Raw genomic sequence first — 26,770 nt, forward strand, 5'->3', positions numbered from 1 at the left:
CTCCTCCCCAGGGTCTGTGCCATGAAAGGGTAGCTGTCCCATACAAATGATCTGTACCTCAATCTGCCTCAGCCCTTTTCTGCACTCTAAATCCCATCCAGACCCCCCACATCCCTATCCCTACCTCCTGCCTTGAGCCCTCCTCATACTCCAAATCCTTTAGCCACAACCTGGAGCTCCCTTCTGCAACCCAAATGCCTCATCCCCAGCCCCACCTCAGTGCCTACAAAATCCAACCTCTACCATTTTGTTGGTACGCTTTATCTCCAGTTTCATGTAGCAAAATATTAGTAATCTTCCCATGATTGCATCTCCCCTTAGCATAAATAAGTTAATAAGCGTACTTGCATCAGGGAAATAATTTAATCAAATCCCATAAGAATTTAGAAAGAATAAAATCAGTGATTTTCCTGTCCTTTTTCTTTGCAATTAAATACATGCACAGATATATGTGATTAAAATATTGCATGTATGTTTCATATCAAAACGATAAAGGGAAACCTTACATCAAATCCAAAATTGTAGTACATGGGATACATATACAGAGTCGTATTCGGACACAGGTGAAAGTAACAAATTTATTTCAGGTACTGTCCAAGGGGAGAAAGGAGTGGTGGGGGGAAGCACACTCATGAAAGAGAGCTGAGTTGTGTGTGGGTATGGGGGAGTTGATGACAGGGAGGTTGGAGTGTGGGGAGCTTGGGACTGGGAGTGCAGCCACTGTGCTGCATGGCTGCTGGATCTCTGAGATGGCGGGGACCACACTGCCTGAGCGCTGGGGTTGTGGGGGCTGTGGCTGCCAGTCTCATACCAGCGTACTGCAACATGGCACACCAGCTTACTTTCACCTTTGGTTGGTCATATTAGTAACTAAAAGTGCTTGCACTGGCAACATTCTTTTTCTTAAGATACAGACGCTTAAGGAAAAGAAAAGAAAGCAGTAAAGAGAAAGTGTCTGCCTCATACTCCAGTACAGCAATTTCCCTCTCACCTTACTAGAAGTCAGGCAACTGGAATACAACACGTACTGCAAACAGATCATCTCTGACATGCATACACTATAGTTGTGTATCTAACGCTATGTGCCAGATAAAAGCTTTCATCTTCTACGCTTGCTAGTTGTCAGATTTCTGTGGACATCAGGATCACCATAGTCATTTCAGTGAAAGACAAAACAAGCCCAAAAGATGCAATTATAATAAACCATGCTGGGCAGGGCAGGTGGATGGTCCATGCAGTGTATAGTCAGTCCACTTCTGTCTCTTGCCCAGATGTCTAGTAAAAGTTTTTATACATCAAGTAAACAGAGGCATAAAACAGTTTGTGTGCTTACTTCTGCTTTCAGGCATTTGTTTAGGCCAAAAAGGAGGCCAAGCAAGATCCCTTCTAAATATCAGGCCTTTGAAGTGAAATAACATTCTCTGTGCAGAATTTTCCTAAGGTTTTACAATACAGTATTTAAAATATTTTTAAATGTCTGGGAGGTTAAGTGATTAGAGCTTTTTCATTATTATTATTATGATAAATGTTAGTCATATTAATAGATCTGAATAATTTCACTGACTACTACTAAACTATTTTGGACATTTTTCAGTTTCTCCTCTTTCAAGTTTGGTTGGTTAAAGGGAAGCATACTTTGGAATAAGTTTATTCATCCTCTGAAGTCAATTCTTGTCTCCCACACCCTTCTTTCTCCCCACCCCTATTTTCATTTAAAAATACCCAACTATCTGCCAAGCCTCCAAATTCTGCAATCTGTACCAGGACAGACTCACTGTTATCACCCCCCATGTTTTCTTTCTGATTCCATGAGTAAAGCAGGGTGTGTCTGACTTCTGTACCAGCGCCACTTCGCACAAATCCAGTTCCTCTCTCATCTGCAGCTAGAACAGCTCTAATGATTCAGGCTCCAACCAGGAAACTGGCTAGCCAGTATGTTCAGGGGTAAATTATTTATTCATCACCACTGACAGCATGTTTCATTGCTGTGCAAACAAACAGATATTGCCTTCCTGTCAGAGCTATTACTCTAATTTTCACTATGTAAACTAATATATTGTGCATAGCAGTTAGCATTTTATAACAGTAGAAAAATGCTATCTCTGCTAGCACTTATTACAATCTTTAAGTATTTTTATGCTTTTAATTTTCTATTACAGAAATCTTTCTTAATAGATGAGTTAGTATATGTTTACTTCCCCTTTCCATCCCACCAGGCTCTTATCAGGTGATATGTAAATAGAATTGACAATAAACAATGCCATCTTATTATAACGACTGCTAATCTTAACTATTAGCTCATAGAAGCCAAAATTTGAAACTAGTTCCTGATCTCTTTAAACAATAAGGTAAGCCACCCATCTTCCTCAATTTTTAAGTGCCTTTGTTTTGCATTTCATTCATGGAAAGTAGATGATGCTGTGTGTTTTGGGCTCTTTTAGATGTTTGGCTAGTCCAGGTGCTGCAACCAGCTCCATGTCAGCTGTAGCAGATACACTGTGTTATCTTCACTAAAGAAGCCACAGGTAAGACAAAATCAAAGTCCACTGGCTGAAAAGGTTTGGTGAGAGAGTGAGTTACTTGTGTTAGCAATATGACCAATACACCTCAAGCCTGAGAGTATATTGCTCAGACAATGGAGTAGCATCAGTGTCCCTGTCTATTTAGCTAGTTGAGTCTTCTGTTGTACTTGAGTCTACATAGTCATGTTGGAGGGTTTGAGAGAGAGAGAGAGAGAGAGAGAGAGAGTGTATGTGAATGTGTATATTTTCCCACCAATTAACTTATAAGGAGAGGAAACGTGGCCTTCTTCATAATTCAGATACCACCATTAGTAGAGATGAAAGTACTTTACAAAGGAGAGCAGTATTATTTTCTTTCCATTTTCAGATGAGAAAATTGAGGCCAAGGGAGGAAAGTGAGTGGCACTGAGGAGGTGGGAGATAGGTGTTCAAATCCTGGTTCTACCTGCATGACCTTGAATGTGAACCTTAATCTCTCTATGCTTCAATTTTTCCTTCTGAAAAATGATGTCACTGCATTGTTCCCTTTGTCTTGGTTGCTTAAGTTATACATTTCAGAGCAGGAACTCTCATTTGGTGTGCTTGTCCCGTGTATAACACAAGGGGGTTCTGGTCTTGACAAAGGCCTGTCAGTGCTTCTGAAATAAAATAGTATTAATTAATAAACATTGAAAGTTTTTGGCACCTCCTTCTCACTAACTTGTGCACCTCCAAAAGGCCTTTAATTCCTACAATTACCTGAGTTTAGTGTTTGGCAGCCTTTTTGTTTTGGTGAAGCAACTCATTACATTCAAGTTTTACATGTAAGCTATAAAATAATACAAATGTAACCATTTTCTGAAGTTTTTGTCTCTGTTGCAGAAGTTGGTGAGCTGCAAAGGTCATGGGAATGAGTTATTTAAAAACTGCACATGCTGGGGACCAGCCAGTATAAGATACTGTACATAGAAACTCGAGGTGGCATCGTATGGTGTAAATTTCAGCTTTAGCTATCACATACTAATCAGACTTTAGGACAGCTTGTTAAACTGCACTAGCATGTAGCAGTAAGTATTCCTGTTTCTCTTATGTGTATTTACATGTTTATAACATTCAGGGTCAGATTAAGAAAGGGGTTTAGGGGCCACAGGCTAAGGGGGACTCCTCAAAAAGATCTCTGGGCTGCCAAAAATGCAGATCTTTTTGAAGGGCACCTTTAGGGCCCTGGGTTGCAGCCACTAACGCCCCTGTTGTTCTGATCCCACTTGAATGGGAGAGGAAGGGGCTCATGATGCGGCACACTGCCATTGCCCCACCCCTGGCTGCAGCTGCAAGTGCTGGGAAGTTCTGTCCACAAGCTTCCCTCGCTTGCAGGCTCTGCTGCCCAACAACTTCCATTGGCCATGAGATGAGCCCAGGGCTGTGCGCAGACAACTTCCCCTCCCTCCCAGGGCCTGTGCCACCAAAGGGGGGTTTTCCCATGTAAGTGATCTGCACCCTAACCCCTGCCCCAGCCATGAACCCCTCCTGCATCTTAAATCCCACTCAGATCTCACATCCTCACCCCATTCCCTTGCCCTGAGGCCCTCCCACACTCCAAACATCTTGACCCCAGCCTGGAGTCCTCCCCCGCCCTACCCCCCGCAACCCAAACACCTCATCCTCAACTTCACCTCAGAGCCTGTATCTCCATCCAGAGCCTGCTCCCCCTGCCACACCTCAACCCTCTGCCTGAACCCGCAGCCCCCCTGCTGCACTCTGAAGCCCTCATTTGGCCCTACCCCAGAGTCTAAGGCTTCCTATAAAATCTAATAGCCCCAGGCCTCCAGAAGAGTTAATTCAGCCCTGATAACATTAATGGTAGTTTTAAAATACCAAATATATTTACAAGCAGCACCATCATAGCCACATTTTAAAATAATCATTCACCTTTGATAATTACTGGAGTTAATTACTTCAACCTTTGTTTTTCTTTTTTATCTTTCAAAGGCAAGAGCTAGATTAACTTCTTAACCTACAGTTATCAAAACACCTGTTTTGAGCTGTGTGTTCCATCAAAGCAACAACAGGGGGTTATATCCATCCCTCAATTTCTCGCCACAACTCCTGCAGTGAGTTGTATACCCAAGGATATTAACACCATTCAGATAAGAAATATGAAAATGCATAAACTATAATTAGATACTGAATTATCTGGAAATAATTTGGTTTGCTGAATCCAACATCTACCATTTTGCTAATCTTTATCTCCAGTTTAATGTTTCAAAATGTTAGTAATCTTCATGTGATTGCATCTACCATTAGCATAAATAAGATAAGGGTGCTTGCATCAGGAAGTATGAATAAAAATAATGTAATCAAATCCCAGAAGGAATTATAAAGAACAAACCTAGTGTTTTCCCTTCCATTTCCTTTGTAATTAAATCATCCACAGACCTATCTATATATTTTAGAAATGTGCATCTGTTTGTCTGTCTGTGAGCCTGTTTGTTTAAGACCTCATCCTAAATGGTAATAACTAAGACCACCAAATTTGGTAGGCACCTTCCTCTTATTCTAACTTTAAGCAAGGCCAGGGTTTGGCTGTGCCAGGAAAATGGGAAGTACTGAGAATGGGACTGTTTTCCATAATATGGAATTGGAGGGGGCACAGAGAGGAGGGATGCAATACTGAGAGTGGTCACTGAGGACAGTGAACACAGGGAGAGCTATATTGCAGTGACAACTGGGCACAACCACACCATCAAGACAGTGGTTAGCTGGGGCTCACCATCTTGCCTGCCATCAGACCAGGTAAGTAGCCTCCCTGCCCAAAACCCTTGGCTGCAGCACTGGAGGGGGCAGGGAGAGGAAAGGCCCCTGCCAGATGGAGGGGGCTGGAGGGAGAGTAAAGGCTCCTATTGGCTAGTGGGGACAGAAGGCCCCCATCTGCTGGGCGGGAGAGGGCAGGGGAGGATGGGAAGGGGGAGAAGGCCTTTGCTGGCCATGAGGTCTGGGAGGAGAAAGGTCTCTGTTGGCTGAGGGGGAAGCCCCACCAGATGAGCCCCTCCTCACCCTCCAACTCACTCTCGCACCCTGTACCCATCCCCAGTCTCTTACCCTGAGCCTCTCAATCCCTGAGTCCTGTATCCCCCCACAACCCTATCCCTTGCCCTCCCTCCCCTACATTCCCTGTCCTGACTCCTGTACCCCCACATTACCACCCCCTGCCTTGAAGAAGCCAGCCAATGCTGGGTAAGTCTCCTAGTATAACATATGTGATTAAAAACTTTGAATGTATTTCTCATATCAAAATGAGAAAGGGACACTTTACAAAGAATCCAAAATGGTAACACATGGGATACATATGCAGAGTAGTATTTGAACATATTTTTAACTAAAACTGCTTGCACTGACAACACACTTTTTCTTATGACATGGAAGCTTAAGTAAAAAAAAGTTTATACAGCCATTTCCCTCTGACCTTACTAGAAGTTAGGCAACTGGAATACCATGTGTACTGCAGACAAATTTACCCTGGCACACATACAGTACAGCTGTGTATCTAATGCTATATGCCAGATATTAGCTTTCATTTTCTATGCTTGCCAGTTGTTAGATCTCTGAGGACATCAGGATCACCACAGTCATTTCAGTGAAGGACAAAACAAGCATAAAGGATGGTATTATAATAAATTATGCTCCTTCAAGCTTTTTCTTGCACATATGCTGAGGTGCTAGAAATGTAGAAGCTGGTCGTACTATAGCGATATGAAACGGGTGTGATGTGATGTGAAGTGAAATGATAGCAGTGATCGGATGTAGTGATATGAAACCAGACAGTTCTCAAAACTATCAGCACCCATTACACACTTTAAAAAAAAAGGGTTTTCTTGCCATTCATTTTTCTTATGAATTTATATGAAAAGCAAATGAATCCCTGGTATAACTAGTGATAGAAATGTAGCCGTGTTAGTCTGGTCTAGCTGAAACAAAAAACAGGACCATGTAGCACTTTAAAGACTAACAAGATGGTTTATTAGGTCATGAGCTTTCATGGGCCAGACCCACTTCCTCAGATCAAATAGTGGAAGAAAATTGGCATGACCATATATAACAAAGGGATACAATCAAAAAAATGAACACATATGAAAAGGACGAATCAAATTTCAAAACAGAAGGGGGATGAGGGGGAATGGTAAATGTCTGTGAGCTAATGATATTAGAGGTGATAATTGGGGAAGCTATCTTTGTAATGGGTAAAGTAATTAGTGTCTTTGTTAAGACCTAGGTATAAAGTGTCAAATTTAATCATGAATGACTGTTCAGAGGATTCTCTTTCAAGTCTGGTGTTAAAATGTCTTTGAAGCAGAATGCAGGTAATCAAGTCATTGAGACAATGCCCTTTGTGGTTGAAATGGCAAGAAACTGTTTCTGCTCATCTAGAAATATAATTTATGCTATCATGTGCCGAAAGTGTCCGTCTGCTATGTACATTGGACAAACGTCTCAGACACTTCGCCAAAGAATCAATGCCCACAAAACAGATATTAGACAGGATCACAAAGAAAAAACAGTTTCTTGCCATTTCAAGCAGAAAGGGCATTGTCTCAACGACTTGATTACCTGCATCTTGCTTCAAAGACATTTTAACACCAGGCTTGAAAGAGAATCCCCTGAACTATCATTCATGCTTAAATTTGACACTTTACATCTAGGTCTTAACAAAGACACTAATTACCTTACCCATTACAAAGATAGCTTCCCCAATTATCACCTCTAATATCATTAGCTCACAGACATTTACCTCCCCCCCCAATCCTCTTTCTGTTCTGAAATTTGATTTGTCCTTTTCATATGTGTTCATTTTTTTGATTGTATCCCTTTGGTGTATATGGTCATGCCAATTTTCTTCCACTATTTGATCTGAGGAAGTGGGTCTGGCCCACGAAAGCTCATCACCTAATAAACCATCTTGTTAGTCTTTAAAGTGCTACATAGTCCTGTTTTTTATTTCAAATAAGTTATTTTGAAATAATTTCCTAGTGTCGACATGCATCCCATGTTACAGAGCAGCAGGCAGAAGAAATTGACATAAAAACAGATAGTACATAAGTAGTTAATTCAGGGACTCACGTGGCTATTTTATTCCTCATTATGATCCCTAAAATGTCACAGGCTGCCCATTACAAAATAGCAAAAGGACACTTTATTAGCCCTAGCCTCTGATTTTGTAAACTCCAGCCCATGACAATATAACTGTCACAAAGGCAGAAAACAAGAATGATATATAAAATAGAGCAGAACGACAGATATGGGAGAAGAAGGTCAGCATGATCTTTGTTGCATTCTGAAAGAAACAAGCAAGGTAATTAATCATCTCACCATCAGAATAAAACACTCTGTACTTTGTTGTTGGGAACCTGAGAAAGATTTGGAATCTGAAGGTATTGGGCAAAGTTTAGGATATTGAAGTCAGTCAGAGGTGGATTAAGATTTATTGGGGCCCTGGGCATAAAGAACATTTGGGCCTCTCACAAACCCCTGCTCCTCTCTTCCCTGAAGCCCATCTCCTGGCCAGGTCAGAAGCCAGATCTGGACTGTATAAGAGCCTCCAAGGAGCCCAGGCTGCTATGAGGAGCCTTGGACTCTCTGCCTGCCCTGCCTAGGGCAGGTGGAGGATCAAAGGCTTCCCACAGTGACTTGGGCTCCCTGAGTAGCTGTTACCATGGCCCAGGTCCAGCTTCCAGCCTGGCCAGGCAGTAGGGCTTTGGGGAAAAAAGGAGGAGAAGGAAACAGGACGACAATTCCAGCACCTGTGTCCACCCTACTTCCACACAGGATCCGCAGCTCTTGGAGGCTCCCAGGTTGGCGCGAGCCCCTGGGCAAGGGCCCCATGAGCCCATGCATTAACCCACCACTGAAACCAGTGCTTCACTCAAGTGATTCTTGAACAAGGGAACACTAAGACTTGCTTTAAATTATGCCTATCCCACTGAAACCACTGGTGGTGTAAGAGCTATGTGACATTCTTGTCTAGTTAAATGTCAGTTCTTTATACAGACTCTTAAATACAGTGAATGTTTATCATAGCTACAGCTGAATTTGAAAATTAAATGTATTTGATCATAATTCCAGCCTCTTACTACAATTCCTCACTCTCTGGTGCACATTTTTAACTGTATCTGCAGTTAATTAACTCTGATAGTGAAGGAGGAGTCCTGTGGCACCTTAAAGACTAACTGATTTCTTTGGGCAAAAGCTTTCATGGGCAAAGACCCAGACATAAGATTTCATGGGCAAAGCCTCACTTCATCCCACTTTGTCAAGTGAGTCTTTGTATGTGAAAGCTTATGTCCAAGTAAATCTTTTAGTCTTTGAGATAGCACAGGAATCTGTGTTGTTTTTGCAGATCTAGAACAACATGGCTACCTTCTAATACCAGATAGTGAAGATTTCCCTCTCATTCATTTAAAATTGCATTTGGCTAGATAATGGCTTAGAGACATTTTTAGATCAGAAAATACAAGAAGGTAGCTTGCCTACTATGAGCTAGCAGTAGCACAATATATTGTATTCCTGTTTTTCTGATTTAAATTGGGTAGCTTAACATGTCATAAATAAATATATATTTACACACCATATATTTACATACCATAAAATAAATCAAGAGTTTTCCAGATTTATTTTTATAAAATATGTTCTATATTGCCTTTATGGGATTACATTATATTAGCATTTATTTTCACTAGGGATCTGATCCAAAACCTGCTGAAGTTAATAAGAGATTCTTTCCATTAATTTCAGTGGGTTCTGGATGAGACTCTAAGATGGAATATAGCAAAGAAGAACAGTGTCTGACTTGACACAACATATACAGCAAAACAAAGTCCGATTCCTTCAGATGGAAATATAACTCTCATATCCTTTTATCAAAATGATGTCTCTATGAAATTTTCCATAGTTGTGAATAATGGATAATAATCCAGGATCACATGTCACAATGAAAATGCATTGAGCCACCAATGATGATGTTGTTAACTTTGGGGCTTTTAGTGTATCTTGTTCTACCCCTTGATTTCGTTGGGAAACAGAAGCCTAATCCATAGTCATATAAGAAATTACAGGTGTTAGTCAAATTCCTCTACGTGGCCTCGAGGTTAGAAGTTGTGACCAAAGGCTGCAGAAATACAAGTTGTTCCTTGGTGCATTAAGGAATCTTGCTCCAGGAGTGAGAGCAAACAGACAGCTGATGAACATGATCCAATGCATCTGATGAAGTGGGTTTTTGCTCACAAAAGCTTATGCTGAAAGAAATGGGTTAATATTAAGGTATCAGGGAACTCCTCATTGTTTTTGCTGTTACAGACTAACACAACCACCCGACTGATACCTATGAACGGTTGTAATACTTACCATTCAGTAGAGGGCAGAAGTCAGTGCATATAAGACTTTTCATCTCTTTGTAAATGTTTTCCTTGGGTTTTTCTGATGCAAGAGGAATGCACAGATTACGTTAAAATATTGATCGACTGACCACTTGGCACAAATACACATAAAGTAACACTAGCAAATATAATTATTAACTTGGAAATCTCCCAAAAGTATGGATTTATACTGTTACACACAGTACTGGTATAACATTAAGAAATCCTGTATCTATCAGACTTCCTATATTAAAATGAAGCTTTAAAAGAAAAAAGTATAAATAAGTAATAAAGCATACTGATGATATGAAATAGATTAATACATATTTAATTATCTTGCAACACATGCACTGTGATGGCATATGCTTCACAGCAAAATAGAAATGCAGTTGTTCAATGATCCCTATTCTAGGCTGCTTTCCAAACTCATTCTGAATCATCTGATGAGTCATATAAGTAAAATGCGCAGGAATTGTGCCACAGAGGAAAAGCACATTTCCCCCAATTACTCATAAGTAAAATATTTTTGGAGCAGAGCCTGGTGCGTGTTAGGAATATTAAGGGTGTTTCTGTTTAACAAAAAAGGGGGTGGAGATCAATCGCTGCTTCATTTTGCCATTGAATTCTTTCAAAAAGCATGCAGTCCAAATTTCCTTTTTAAAATAATTTTTTGTGGTGCTGTATAAAAGAGTACAATACTGAATTTCAGGATCAAAACAGAAAATGACTGCTTACTCATTCATCTCCATCGTATTCAAAATCTATAGCCCCAGGAAAAACTTGACCTACACTTTTTTTTTAATGCAGGCTGTAGAAAGCATGTGGGTTTTAGAACCTTGAAGCTGTACTTTGAAGATAAGAAGGATTTTGAAGAAGGAAATATGTCCCTACAGGTTGAACCTCTCTATTTTAGCATGATTTAGTTATCCAGATGTCCACTTATCATGGGTATGGCCAAGTTTCCTGTGGTTCCATAAAGTTTGTTTAGAGCCACCAGTCCTAGCTCTCAGTGTTCTGTGCTGTTATTTAGCTCTAATTTACCCCTTAAATATCTTCTAAGAGCCCAGTAAGCAGTGGAAGTGTTTATAATGATGCTAGACAATATTGACTTCCTGTGGTCTGGCAAATTCTCTGGTTTGGCGCTGGTCAGGTCCTGAGGGTGCTGGAGTAGAGCGGTTCAATTTGTTGTTCAATTACATTTTCTATTGTTGTATAAAATAATGTGTTGAATTCAAATCCTAGAAGTGCAATCCCCATACCTGCTGGGTGTAGTTCACTGTCCCATCTAGTGGCACCACTTACAGAGAGAAAGAATGAGTGTGGTACACGCTTAGCTGAAAATCAGCTGGCTTTTAGCTCAAGCTGTAGAGCAGGGGTGGGCAAAAGGGCCTCCGGGGGCCAGATCCGGCCTATCAAGCTGGTTCATCTTGCCCTCAGAGGTCCTGTTACTCTCCTGCCCCCAGGCCAATCAGGGCCTAGGTATAGGAGAGCGCACAGCGCTCAGAGTCAACACTGGCGGTTGACTTTGAGCGCCACATGCTGGAGGGTAGGGAGCAAAAGACTTCTCCCAGGGAGCAGAGGGAAGCCTGTGAAGTCTCCTCCTGCCCTGCAAGGAATGTGCAGCACTTAGAAGCTACTCTGCACTAAGGGCTTGTCTTTATTACCGATGAGATCGATGCTGCTGTAATCGATGCAGCAGTTGATGATTTAGCAGGACTAGTAAAGACACACTAAATGGATGGCAGAGCACCTCAGTGCTTCACCTCTCAGAGAAGAGTAAACTAAGTTGACCAGAGAGAGTCTCCCATTAATACAGTGCACCAAAGATACCATGGTAAGTTAACCTAAGCTATGTTGACTACAGCTATGTTATTCACATACCTGAATTATTGTAATTCAGTTAAGGCTTGCCGCAGTAGTGCAGCCAAGCCTTAACAGTAACCTCACTCTGACAAAGAGCACTTCATCTCCTTAGCAAAAGCTGTCACTTGTGCTGCCCTCTCAAGTCCTCTGATTTAACTGACTCTCACTGTACATTTTGGAAATCTGGGTTTAGTTTAGCAGAGACCAAGCTACTGTGTTGGCTCAATTTGGGGTAGCCCCTATAATTCAGCATTTCATTCAAAACCACAAGTGAGAGAAATGGCATATTTCCTTGTGCCCTGCAAAAGCATTCTCCCTTCAGCCTTACCAATGCAATTTTGAGGTTCAGGCAGGAATTATCCAGTTGGAGCAGGATGGAATACAGGAAAACAATGACAATACAAGCATTCACCCTTCAGTACAACAGCACCACCCACTTGTGACTGTGGAATTTAGAGGGTTACCCAATCAGAACCGTAAAATCTACAGGGATTATCTGACCGCATCTAACTGGACAGTTAGGAATTTTCTCACCATGTTGTTGAAAAAAGACTGAAACTTTTATATGAGGAAACCTGTGAGACAATATTTCAAAGTCAATACTGCTCCAAGACTACATAAGCTGAAGCAAAGCTCTTTAAAAATGTCTGTGTTTCAGTCTTGGTCAGATTACAATTTTATTATTCATTTATACTCTAAAGAAAAATTATATTTTATAAATGCATTATTTAATCGGGACACTCATAACTTCCCCACTAAATAATTAATCTTACTTCTACATATTTCTGGAACAAACACTTTCAGAGTCTGTGCCTCTACACAGAAATAGGAATTAAATAATTGATGAGGTTTCAACATGAGCTTTTGTCAGTTCTTCAGACGCTGCTATTCTCTAATAAGCTGGTACCCAAATTAACTTGTAGGGCTGAAGGTAGTCAGTGTCCCTTGTCTCAGCCTCCGGTGCTGCTGTATGTATGTTTAAAGTGAAAAAGAGGACAGTGCCTTCAGGAGTGTGACAAACATTTTGGGTGGGATGAGAATGGAGAAGAAAAGGGATACTCTCTCTTCCCTCCTTGCTGTAGGAAAGAAAAATTTGGGACCTGAATGGTAAAGGACAGGGTGGGAACTATTGTTCCAACACAGTTGTAGCTTGGGCAGAGTTGTGCTTTTTAGAAAAAATATGTATATTCATAATTTTTTTAAACTGCAAGTGATTCTTTGCAGCCATTGTCACATTGAATCTGCTTGTCAGAAGAGTAACACACAACACAATCCAGGAGGATTATTTTTAAAGCAGAAAACCTCAGTTATTGTCTGAAGGTCACCAAGTTTTTACAAAAGCAGTTCAGAGATGCCTCAGACACATATTGAGCTAAACTTACTCCAGGTTGTGTAAGTCTTACTGCCAGGAGTTCCAAAGGGGGAAGTACTCTATAATTTTTCTGTGGGAGAAAGGGAAAAGAGCTTAATTTGCATAGGCTACTTACCCACACTTCCTCTCGTGACATCTTGGGAGTCATCATAAATGGACATGAACTTGGACTGGGGGGAGGTGTTAGCGGGCTTCCAGAAGGGCTCAGAGGTGAAAGAGCTCAATATGCAGCAGCCAAGGTTCAGCTCAAAGGTCCTAAAAAATGCCCTTGGTTCCTTCTCCTGTAAGAGCTGTCATAGAGAACTTCATGGTGATATAACATAGACTACAGCTTCAGCAAGGCCCTGCCTACCCTACACCTTAATAAAAACTGAGTAGTTAATCTGGGTTAAGGGATGGCTGCCTCGAGGTATTACAACAGAAATTTTCCTGAGATGGATGCTTCAGACCTTGAGCAAGCTCAATACTAAGTCAGGGTGAAAAATTCAGTTCTGTTGGCAGAAACGAGGTGGCTACGTCTACACTGGCACCCTTTTCCGGAAATGCTTAAAACAGAACAGTTTTCTGTTATAAGTATTTCCAGAAAAAGTGCGTCTACACTGGCAGGATGCTTTTCCGGAAAAGCACTTTTTCCGGAAAAGCATCCGTGGCCAATGTAGATGCGCTTTTCTGGAAAAAAGCCCCGATCGTCATTTTTGTGATCGGGGCTTTTTTGCGGAAAAGACTACTGTGCTGTCTACACTGGCCCTTTTCCGGAACAGTTTTTCCGGAAAAGGACTTTTGCCCGAATGGAAGCATCATAGTTTTTCCGGAAAAACACTGACAATTTTACAGTAGATTGTCATTGCTTTCCAGAAAAGCAAGCGGCCAGTGTAGACAGCTCGCAGCTTATTCCGGAAAAGCAGCCGCTTTTCCGGAATAAGTGGCCAGTGTAGACACAGCCAGTGTGTATAGGGATTGGTAGAATTATAAATCTGAAGGAAACCACAACCCTGAGCATGTGCCAAACCATGTTTAGGCAAAGACCTGACAACCAATAGCAGTACATAAAGCCAGACACTTAGTAGAGCAATCAGATGGTGCAAAGAGAAGATGATTTAGTCAGGAAATCTGTGTCTGAGAAGGAAAGTGCTACGGAGGAAGATCAAGAGAAGCCAAAGAAAAACTGCTGCAGAGAGAAATTAAAGAAACCTGGTGTGAAGTACAGCTGACTAACCAGGAACTGGACAGCAACAGGAAGCAGCAATGGATTTATAATGTCGTATAATATTTTGTGCAGGATAGTATATAGAGTTAGTATGTGTGTGTTTATAAGAATGCATAAAAGTCTATTAATTGCAAAACATCCATGTATACTTCAAAGCAATTTAAGATCTGTCAGCAATTTGTTGCAAACTGCCCACTTACAATAAATTACTTTACTTAGAATCTTTTATCTATATACTATTATAGCTTAAATGCTCTTTAACTTGCAATAAGGGATTCATGTCTCAGGAATTGTGTGCCTCCTTTAGGATTTTTAGGATACACTGTATTGGAGATTATTAGTTATATCAATAAAAAGGTAACTTTGGTTTTTGAAAGAATACTGCCTTTTGTCAATTACTTTATCAGGAAGTTATATCTAGGTCCGTTAGTGTTTCCTTAATGTTGCACAGGGAACGCTGCAATGTTTAATTTTAACTTAATTAAGAATAAACTAGGCTTGCTCTGACTAAAGTTGTTATATGTCCCTGGATTTAGAAGCGAGGAACGCCTATAAATCTGTATCTGTCACCGATGATTTCTTTAATAAACAAGCAGACACCAAATTTAGGGCCAAACCATATATTGTCAGAATTGTTCAAAAACAGCATACACAGGAAATGACAAACAGAAATACAAACCCACCCTAAACTTAGAAGAAAGAAGACAGAAAATGCCTCAAACAAAAGGAAATATACATTACAAATTATTAATGTACAGCCGTTGCTCACGACTTACAATGCTGTGGCTAGTGTGAAGCTTTAGCGGAAGATCAGTGAGGAGATCCCTCAAAACTGGTATCCAGGCCTTTCCGACACAGGACCGTCCAGGAATCCTTGACCTCTTGGAATGTAGCTCTCCACTGTATCCAGGGGCGAATAACCCTTCAGTACATTCACTAAGTCCAAAATGGTGGCGGCGGTGATGTAAATGTCTAACTGCCACTATCCCTAGCCTCAACCCAAAACATGGGACTTGTGGCCACGGGATAGCTATACAGCTGAGGCCACACTACTACACTCATGAAGATGATAAAACTCAACCAATCTCACTCACTCATACATAGACACAGACAGACGGAGTAGACAAATGAACAACTCACTCACAACAAGTGAACCAAGCGAACCCGAATGGAACTGAACAGAGGGGTTTTATTAACATTTGGACGGGAAAAGGTCCATGGGTGCTGAGTGCATAATTCGGTGACGTGTGCATAGATTCCACAGGATGGTGTGCAGCTGTGAAGGGCTGTGCAGCTTCTAGGGAGCTAAGTGCACAACGTTTGAGAGGGGTGCAAAAGAAGACTGAGTGCAAACACTGGCTTTGGCAGGAAAACTCCTTTCCCTGCTTTCATGGTCACACAAAATGGAACCCATCAGAGACTCCATTTTAACTAAACTGCCTGACTATAACAGTCATGTTTATCCATGATAACCATTAACAACCTCAGGAAGAACAGACTAAGGGGGCAATAGACAAGCAATTATAACAGGAGTCCAAAATTTATTTTCATGCTTATACCTTCACCAAAATAAGTTGCTGCAGGTTCTGGGGGTTATTGGATACTGTACCCTCCTACAGGGTTGCCAAGGTCTCCTCTTTTGTGTGGGGGCTCAGCAGTCCAGGGCAGTCCTCAGCTTCAGCAAGGTCATCAGTGGTGCTCCTGCTCAGGAGCTTAGGACAAGCCTCTTTCTCCTCCAGTGGCTGGGGCCTTACTGAGCTCCTAGGCTGGATTTTTATACTATTTGCCCTGTCCCTTGGCTTCTGGAGATTTAAAGGGGCAGGACCAGGCTCTGTCCATCCAGGCTGGGAGATGGGTTCCTCCCCTGTCTGGGTCAGTGAGCGACCATCTCTGCTCACTACACTGAAATTAGTACTGATCCCTTTGTCCAGCCTCGGACCCTGGTAAGCAGCCTACTCTGGCTCCCTCACCTCCAGCCGCCTTGAATTCAAAAGCCTTCTCAAAGAAGAGGAGGGACCCTAATGCTAAGAAATGGTCAGTCACAAGATCTTGCTCAGCGACACAGAGTGTCTCATGTGAGCACTTATGACACTCCTGAGTCCCAGCACCTCCAGTCATAGTGCTGCTATGACCAGCACCCACCATACCAGTACCAAGCCTAAGAGTGCCGAACCGCCTGCCTCAAAGTTAGCACCAATGGTGCCACCCACAGCGAGAGTATCGACCGCTACTGCCAAAACACTGACCACCAAACAACAGCACTGACTGCCAAACAGACCATTACCACAATGGCACCAACGACTCCGGCACCACACTCAACACCATTGCCACTCACAACTTCAAATACGGTGGCACCATTATCATTGGTACCACCACCATTTATGAGTCACGCTGATTTTACAGTTGCCTCAATGCCACAATCTCCACTCTTTGGTACCGATGTCTCTCCTAAACCATCTACACCACATTATGTATCTCTGGCACCATCCCATTTTTCAAGTGAAGATGATGATGGAGATGAGGCTATCTTTTCTCCTCACCAGTTCTCTCCACCAGACATCCATCCCCAAAGGCAGTGTCTACCCCCTGGGAACCACCGTGGTATGGGCATCTCTATATACCTCTGCTCATGCCATATCCCTCACACTGGCAATACCAGAGCCCATGGGGATCCTGTAAGAGGCACTATAGCAGATAAGCATGCCCTTATAGACACATGTACCATCTCTCCAGGTCCTCAACTGTGACCTGTACTTTACAGGGCAAACTGGAGAGGGGTAGCCATGGTGACCTTTTCATCAGAACAGCATTCACAATTGACCAGGTTCCTTGGTCGGATGTGTCTATGGCCACTTGCAGAGCCGTACGAGAGACTAGGGTGCCCTCATTGATATCTGCCCTGAACTGTTCCTTCTTGTCATCAGGAAGGCTGTCAATAAAATGTGAAAGTTACGTGAAGATATGATGCGTACATTTTGCGAGCATTGCCATGTAGTTGGGTATATGCAATTGTAATGATGCAGAGGAATATGTTCTCCTACCCATGAGATCTAGGCGCTTCCACTCCTTATCATACGGCAGGGTTCTAGCTGGGCTCTGTTTTCCCCTGTGGTGGACCAAGTCCACCACTCAAGAATTAGGGGAGAGGTGGGAAAACAGGGCTGTCAAGGTGGAGTAGAGTGCTCTGGGTCTGAGGTTGGCCTCACTGTATTCTCCAGTGAGAGAAGTTTAAGTTGGAGCTCCTTTCCCTTGTGCGTGCAGGCCGTTAACTGCTTAGAGTGTCGGCACTGAGAGGTAGCGTGTGTCTGCACCAGACACCATACACACTGTGAGTGCTGGAGACAGGAATTGAGAGCCTGCAGGAGAGGCAGCATTTGAATCCTGGGGAACCAGACATCCTGGGGAAAAAAAAATTGCTAAGGCAAAAAATGGCCTTAACAACAATAGAAGTCTCTCTCTTTTAAAAAATACAACTAACTGTAACTAGAAAAAACTACTACTATTACTAAATACAAACCCTATAACACACACTACTATCTGCAAGAACAAGATAAAGTTTGAAAAGCTGGAGAGCAACTGTGGTTCCGACCAACACCGGCAGCATCCACAAGGACACTCCTTGAAGAAGAACGTGTCATGCTCTCTTCAGCATTGTGACATACTCCAAAGCCCCTAGTTTCCTTAGGGGAAAACTGCTCTTTAGTTATCAAGCATGGAGCACCTACCAGGATATCTCTCACAGCAGTAGTGAAGATTACTCACCTTGTGCACTCAATGGCATTCTTCTAGATGAATGTGTCTGTGGGTGCTCCACTATCCACCCTCTTCTCCTCTGCTTTGGAGATGGTGGCCTCTGATATACAGGAAGAACTGGAAGGCTTTGAATGTGCACATGTGGTTTAGACCACCATGGCATACTGTGATGGCACGCACGTGCACGATCTATGCAGGACTGCTGGAAAAATCTCTGATCCAGGTGCCAGGACAGCACCCAGACCAAGTGTAGAGGACCTACAGGGACACATCTCAAAGAACTCCAGTTACTGCACAAAGTGAGTAACCTTCATATCCAGAACTATAACTATAACACAACACACACATCATTCTCTCCCCAGAAAGCACTCCCCAAAGAAACAAAACCCAATCAGCCCACTGAGGTACACCACAGGCTGCTCCAAGATGGTTCTTTTCAGACTGCCCAAGATCACTCAGATTGCATGTGTCCCTCAATGTCCTGTAACCTACAAGTAGAACCAGGAAAACCCTTAGGGTATGTCTAAACTACCACCCTAGTTCGAATTAGGGTGGTTAATGTAGTCATACGAACTTGCAAATGAAGCCCGGGATTTGAATTTCCCAGGCTTCATTTGCATGTTGCCGGGCGCTGCCATTTTTAAATGTCCACTAGTGCGGACTCCGTGCCCGCGGCTACACGCGACGAACTGTGTGAAATCTAGTCAGTGCTGACAGCGGTGCCGGTGCTGATTGCAGAGCTGGCTGCGATGCCGGTGCCGGCTGTGGTGCCAAAGACGTTGCTGGTGTATCTTGTGCTAGCGGTGCCAATTGTGCTCACTGCACCGACAGTGCAGCTGTAATTGTAGGTGTCAAATCTGGCCCCGAGACTGGTAGCGGTGCCGCAGTTCGCAATTTTCATGGTAGGCTTGGCCTAGGTGCCGATGTGCTATGGCTTGGTTTCGCTTTATCCAGATGGCAAGTAGGAGCCATCCCTGAAGTGCTTGGCTTATCTCTGATGCTAATACGAGTCAGTGGCAGCGAGCAAATTGGAGAGGGCCTCTTTTTCGCAAGAGTACAAGGCCCTGGCGAGACAGCCCAGTGCTTTTCGGCTCTAACAGAGTCCGATCTGGGCAGGGAGGGCTCTGTCTATGAAGGCAGTAGTGCTTTATTAAATAAAAGCATTTTGAGCCTCATCTCCCTGTCCCTTTGTGCTTGTGCTGTTAACGTGAAGCAGAGAGGACATTTTTGTGGGATATGCCCCTCACCTAGACACCTAATACAGCGGGAGTGCCCATCTGAAGCAGGCATGAGTTCCTAGCAAGTGTCACATTTTTTTTAAATGGGGTGATCCCAGCATGGTTTTCCTCAGGTGATTTTCTCTTCTTTTCTCTCTGTTCTTCCTTAAAAAGCAAGCAAACAAACAAAAATGCGCAGTACTGCGACATCTGTCCTTTCTTTTGCTTTTTTTTTAAAACAGCTATAATCTTAGATTATACTGCTAAGATTAACTAAACTAAGAACTATTAACACTACAACTACCTATCCAATGATTAAATAACAACTGTTTAACTTCTGACAGGATCTGATGAGAGGGAGCTCACTCCGTCTGTGACCGAGGACGGTTAGGAGGAACTGGCGGGAGCTGGATTGCACGCTCTAAGAAACGGTGTGAACAGCATGAGGTGCCTAACACGCATGCACGGTCTGGCAGACCACTGCTGATCAATCTCCAATCTGCGGCACCAGGACAAGCCTGACATCTACAGTGGAGCACCCACGGGGACCCCACTCGAAAAAGTAGTAGGAGTTAGGGAGGTGATTTTGCCTCTGCATATGCTATAAGTGAAACCACCCTACTGGAATACTGCCTCTAGTTCTGGTGTTCACATTTTTTAAAATGATGTTGAAAATTGAAGAGAATGCTGAAGAATCACAAAAATTATTCTAACGTGGGAAACAAGGCCTTCAAGTGAGAGAATTCAAGAGATCAATCTATTTAGTTTATCTATTCAGAAAGTATTGCCCGAAGCAGAAAGATTTCAGTATTCATTTCTTCCCTGAATTCTGTCTACAGACAGTGATTTTACACTAAATATTTTCTATATTGATATTATCTGCAATGCTCACTGCTGATAATGCTCTGATTTATACTACGCATTGACCTTCTCTAGTCTGGCACCCTTGGGACCTTACCAGTGCTGAACCAGCGAATTTGCTGGACCATGAGAGGTCAGTATTATCTAGCAGCATTACCAACACTTCCACTGCTTACTGGGCTCTTAGAAGACATTTAGGGGTAAATTAGAGCTAAATATCAGCACAAAGCAATAAGAGCCAGGACTGGTGGCTGTAAACAAAATGTAAGGGACTGTGAGAAAGTTGGCCACACAATGAAGTGGACATCCGGCTAACTACAATCATGCCAGACCACGGATATTTCTGGACCAGAGTGTGCCGGACAAGGGGTTCAACCTATAATTTCCAGCATTAACCAAAGTTACCAATGCACATGTAAAATATATTTTAGATTAGCCATTTTAAGCATTTCTAATTGTAGCATTCAGATTATTTTTAAGCAGTGAAAAATGTATTTGAAACAGGAAGTTCAGTGTTTGCCTTTCTAGAATGCATACTCAGCAAAATACTACTCAAACTTAAAAAAATAATATCTCTCCTGAAATTTTCTGGGATTATGAACTAAAACCATGAGATTATAACAGAAGTAACGACTGTTCCTCGAGCTGTGTCCCCCCCCATTGGTGCTCCACTGATGGTGACGGGTCATCTCTGGAGCCGCAATTCAGAGTTTTTTCTAGAAGTTTATGGTTGGGCTGCACATGTGCAGCAGGCATCTTGCGCTGGTGACAGTTGGACGCCTCGTGTAGCAGCCTGACCCTCCCCTTCAGTTCCTGTCTACACCTGAGTTAACAAGGACTCTGAGTAGAGGGAAGGAAGGGAAGGTCGTGGAGCACCCACAGGGACATACACCTCAAGGAACAGTTGTTAGTGCACAAGGTGAATAACTTACTTTTTTTTCTTTGGGTGATGTCTCTGTGGGTGCGCTTCACTGATGGGGACTACAGAGCAATATTCCTTAAGGATGGTGGGATTTGAAGTTACTGCTTTATAGCAGACTATAGTACCGCTATAGCCACTGTTGTATCATTTGTTAATTGAGGCATAATGCCTGGCGAAGGAATGGTTGGATGACCATGTCTCAGCCCTGCATAGGTCCTTGAGGGGTACCCGTTCAGGAAGGCGGTAGATGTCACAGTGACACGAGTGGAATGTGCTCTAGTTGGACCTGGTAAATCTTTATTATGAAGAGCATAGCAGTGTTGTATACATGCTACAGTCAATTTGGAAATTCGTTGCGTTGAGATCGGGGTCCCCTTGGATTGTTTTGCAGTAGACAGGAAGAGGCGTGGGGATTTGCAGAAGTGTTGTGTTCTGTCAATGTAAAAGGCTAGACTAGAGCGTGTCAAATGTCTAAGTTGTGGAGCATAGCCTCTCTGTGAGACGTGTGGGGTTTTGGATGGAATGTAGGCAGAACTATGGGTTAATTAATGTGGAAAGAGTTACTGACCCTAGGCACAAATGATGGATGTAGTCTTAGTGTGACTTTGTCTTTTGTGATTATAGTGTACAATGGTGCTGTTTGAGGGCTCCTATTTCACTAACTCTCCTTGTGGAGGTGATCGCCACCAAGAACAGCGCTTTCACTGTCAAAAGTTGGAGTGAACATATGGCTATAGATTCAAAGGGAGGCCTCATGAGGCAGTCCAGGACCAGATTCAGATCCCATGAGGGTGCTGGGGTCCTGCGAGGTGGATAGAGATTGTGGAGGCCCTTGAGGAATCTCCTAGTGATCGGGTAGGCAAATACGGATGAACCATCGACCTGCTCGTGGAATGCCACAATCGCTGCTGGAGGAGATAGATACCTTGATGGAGGAGATAGATATTATTCTTCAAATAATGAAAGTATTCTAGGATGAAAGGGAATGGAGGCTGACTGGGGTTGATTTGTGCCTGCCGACATCAAGATGTGAACCATTCCCACTTGTGCAAGTAGGTCCTTCTAGTGGATGGCCTTCTACTGTTGGGGAGAATGTTCCTTACTTCCTCTGAGCACTGGGCTTCCATCCCTTGGAACCATACAGGAGCCAAGTGTGCGGGTGTACAATGTGTGGCTGGGGGTGAAGCAACTTACCCCAATTTTGAGAGAGAAGGTTATGCCGATGTGGTCATGGTATGGGTGGCTCGATTGACATGCGCTGAAGGTACGGGAACCAGGTCTGTCTGGACCATGATGGGACTATCAGGATGACTCGTGCTGTGTCTGACCAGATTTTCTGCAAGATCCTGGGGATTGGTGGAACTGGAGGGAATGCGTAGTGCAGTGGTTTGTTCCAGGTGATCAGAAATGCTTTGCCTTGGATCCCTGACCAAGCCCCGCTTGAGAGCAAAATTGGGAGCACTGGGAGTTGTCCCTGGTTGAGAAGCAATCTATCGGTGGGTAGCCCCACCTGCAGAAGATGAGTTTTATGGTTGATGGATGCAGCTCCCACGCGTGATCTGTGGGGAAGCTGCAGCTCAAAGTATTTGCTGTGACATCGTTGATCCCTGGTAGATATGATGCTTTGAGGGTAACTCCATGTTAGATACACCAATTCCAGAGGCGAATCGACTATGCACAAAAGAATTGAGAGCGAGCGCCCTTCTGCCTGTTTATGTAAAACATGGTTGGTGTATTGTCCATTAGGACTCATACTGTGTAGTTGTTGATAAAGAGGGCAAAGTGCCTGCATGCATTTCTGACTGCTCTTAGTTCAAGGAGATTGATATGCAATAGGGCCTTGTGTGGTAGCCACTTCCCCTGCACCGTATGGTGTTGCAGGTGTGCTCTCCATCCTATTAATGAGGCGTCTCTCATAATCTGCACCGATGGTTCAGGTTGAAGGAAGGGAACCCCTGAAAGGAGGTTGTGAGGGGAAGTTCACCATTTGAGAGAGTCTATTACGGGTGTTGGGATGTTGACTCATCTGTCAAGAGACTGTTGAGAGGGCTTGTAGACTGAATTGAGCCAATTCTGCATGGCTCGGAATTGGAGCCGTGCATAGTGTACCACATATGTAGTGGCCACCATATGACCCAGTAATTGTAGACAGGTATGGGCTGTAGGCGATGGGTCCATAGGTAGTCGCTATGTCTCGGAGTGTATTGAACTGTTGGTTGTCTTGTAGGTAGGCCTGGGCCGATATGGAATCAAGGCACACCACGATAAACTCTTAAGTTTTGAACTGGATTGGGGGTTGACTTCTTCTGGTTTATAATGAGTCTGAGATAATCGAAGAGATGTCTGGTTTTGGAGACTCTCTTGGATGCCTCTGCATGTGATCTGCCCCTGATAAGGCAATCGTCAAGGTACGGGAAAATGATGACTCCATTCTGTTGAAGACAGGCTGCCACTACTGTGAGTACCTTTGAAAAGACACATGGAGCTGAGGAAAGACCAATTGGGAGGACCATATATTGAAAGCAGTCGTCTCCGAATGTGAACTGGAGATAACATCAGTGGGAAGGATGTATTGCTATTTGGAAATATGCATCTTGTAGATCGAGGACTGCAAACCAGTCCCCCTTGTCCAGCACTGGAATTATCGAAGCCAGTGTAACCATTTTGAAATGCTGTTTGCGTAGGAACTTGTTCAGCCTGTGGAGATCTAGAATTGGCCTCCAACCCCCTATTTGTTTCTGGGTGACAAAGTAGTTTGAATAAAACCCTCTTTGCTTGTATGTTTTGGGTACCCTCTCTATCACCCCGATTTGAAGGAGGCAATCTATCTCCTGTCTGAGGAGGGTCTCGTGAGAGGGGTCCCTGAAGAGGGACAGGGTAGGAGGGAAGGTAGGGGGAAGTGCCGTGAAGGGTATGGAGTATCCTACGTGTATGATCTCTAGCACCTACTGGTCTGATGTTATTGAGACCCATTGATGGAGAAAGGGGCGTAGTCTGTGGGTGAACAGATGTTTTTGGCTCATTGTCACTGGATGACTGGGGAGGTCAGGCAGACCTCGACCAAGTTCTCAAATCTGCTGTTTGGCAGTTTGGGAACCAGAGGATTGTGACTGAGGAGGCCTCTTCCTCTGGAGCCGCTGTCAAAATCGATTGCAGTCATATCGCCTGTATTGTGGACAGTTGTAATAGCTGTCCTTGTTTCTATTATACTGGGTGTATCTCTTTCTCCTGTATGGTGGTGTGTACATGCCAAGTATGTGTAGAGTGGTTCTAGAATCTTTGCTACTATGCAGAATCTCGTCCGTATTGGCTACGAACAATTTTTGTTTATCGAAAGGGTAGATCCTCCACTTTCGTCTGCAGCTCCCTGAGCACCCCTGCTGCATATAGCCAGGATGTTCTTCTCATCACTATAGCTGTAGCAGTAGCTCTGGCTGCCATAACAGCCACGTCTATGGTTGTCAGTAGGGAGGTACGGACAATAGTATGTCCCTCGTGAATGACTGCCCTAACAATGGGCCTCTTGGAGTTGGGTAGGTATTCCATAAGTTCCGCCAGTTTAGAATAGTTATAGAAATCGTGATTCGCCAGCAGTGTGGAGTAGTTTGCTATTCTTAGCTGTAAAGTGGCTGATGAATAGGTCTTTTTGCCGAAAAGGTTGAGCTTCTTTTATTCCTTTTCACTGTTTACAGCCTTGAACTGGGGAGCTTTGGATTGTTGGTTGGCTGCATCCACTACTAGCGAGTTTGGTTGAGGGTAAGAGAAGAGAAAGTCCAGATCTTTAGGAGGGACAAAGTATTTCCTATCCGTTCTTTTGGAGGTTAATTATATAGAGGCAGGTGTGCGCCAGATTTCATCAGACACCTCCATTATTGCCTCATTGATGGGAAGAGCTATCTTTCCCTGAGAAGAGGGGCGGATGTTCTTCAAGAGGCGATGTTGTTTCTCCTTGACTTCTTGGAGGTGCACCTTCTGACTGGTGGCTACTCTTAAAAAAATCCTGGAATTGTCTGAGGTCATCTGCAGAACTCGATATTTCAGGTACCACAGCGTCGTTGGAGGATGGTGACAAATTATTCTCCATTGTCGGCTGGTCTTGATGATACTCTCCCTGTCACTAATTTGTCCCTCTTCCTCATCCTCTGAATCTATCGAAAGTGGGAGGGTGTGAGGTGGAGAGGGTAGTGGGAGATCCCTAGCAGAGGCCATCGTGCCCTGTGGGCAGTGTCTGCGTGGCTCCCAATAGTCCCATGGTGTCCACCTGGGAGGGTAATAGGGAGGAGGATATTGCTATTCTGAGTACCAGTAAGGATGATGAGTTCTTTCATAGTGCTGTTGAAAATGACGAGCTACAGTTGGGGATGAATGCTGCGAGAAGACACTCCTCCGATTAGCTTCATTAATTGCGGCATTCCCCTGCATCAGACAGGGTCTAGCCCGACATTGTGGTGAACCCGGAGAGTCCAAAAATTGTGGGAGACCCCTCAAGGGGGGCGTGAGGGATTCGGCTCACTGTTGTAGTTACCAGCTGTCACTGGGAAGTTGGTTTCATTCTGCGTTGCAGCGCTATGCTATGCTGCGTCTGCTTTAAATTCTCTGATGGGGAGAGGCTTTCTGCCTGTGATGGTTTTGCAGGAGGCTGTGCTGGAACTTTGCGGATCTGCTTGGCAGGCAGTTCCGCTTTGTTGTGCGGCACCGAACGCTGTGGTGCCGGCTGCCTCAGTGCCGTGCTGTGCTTGCCCAACCTCTGTGGTGCCACCGACCCACGCGCCGGCTCCGAGATATTTCGGGCTGCAGCTGTCGGTTATAGAGCTTCCCTGGCGGATAGCCTGGGGGAAGGCTTTGCTGGCAGAGACCTGGCCAGAGAGGCTGCTGCCCTGTTACGTTTGCGAGGCACCAAAGACGCGGACCTGCGCATCAGGTCTCCATGGCTTGCCAAAACGTCAGGCTTGCCAGAGGGCTGCACAGCTTTTTCAAACAGCAACATCCATAGCCACATTTTGCGGTCCTTTCTGGCTCTAAGCCCCTTACAGTGATTGCACTTTTGGGGGGCATGGGTTTCCCGCAGGCATCTCATACACTATGCATGCCCATCCAACACTGGCATGGGCTCACTGCAGTTTACACATTTCTTGAACTGGGTAGAGGACAGCATACTGAGTGATTTTTGGTCTCAGGCTGCCTTCTTGTTCTTTCCCCTCCAATTGGATTCTTTTCTTTTCTCTTTCTTCTTTCTTTCTTTTTTTTTTTTTTTAACGTCTGTCCACTGGTGTGACAGGCAATCTGCGAGATTAAAGCTGCCGCCTCTACAGCGGTCCATGAGGACTGCCTCTGGGACAGTCTGTTCTTTCCCTTGCTGTTTTTCCTTTGAAGATGCAACTGTCAATCAATTAAGGGCAATAGCCCAGGGTAGAAGCAATTGAGTAACAAGCATCTAAGGGAGGTAAGGAGGAGGAGGGACACCGCCTGAGGCGAGAGAGGTTGAAAGTCCATCCGAGGCCCAGGGTGGTTGAAGAGGAACTGAAGGGGGAGTGGGGCTGCCACACGAGGTGTCCAACTGTCACCAGCGCAAGACACCTGCTGCAGGCGTGCAGTCCACCGTAAACTGCTAGAAAAAACTCCAAACTGCGGCTCCGGGGATGACCCGTCACCATCAGTGGAGCACCCA

At 43.9% G+C, this 26,770-nt stretch overlaps 1 non-coding gene across 1 annotated transcript; it reads left to right on the forward strand.

Moving 5' to 3' along the window:
- Positions 1-8,116: 8,116 nt before the first annotated feature.
- Positions 8,117-8,245, forward strand: LOC112545144 (small nucleolar RNA SNORA5). The gene has a single exon (XR_003088577.1). It is a non-coding gene; the product is annotated as a small nucleolar RNA SNORA5 (small nucleolar RNA).
- The last annotated feature ends 18,525 nt before the right edge of the window (positions 8,246-26,770 follow it).

Source organism: Pelodiscus sinensis, chromosome 2, assembly GCF_052426305.1.
Source record: "Pelodiscus sinensis isolate ZL-2025 chromosome 2, ASM5242630v1, whole genome shotgun sequence".
NCBI classification, from domain to species: Eukaryota; Metazoa; Chordata; order Testudines; family Trionychidae; genus Pelodiscus; species Pelodiscus sinensis.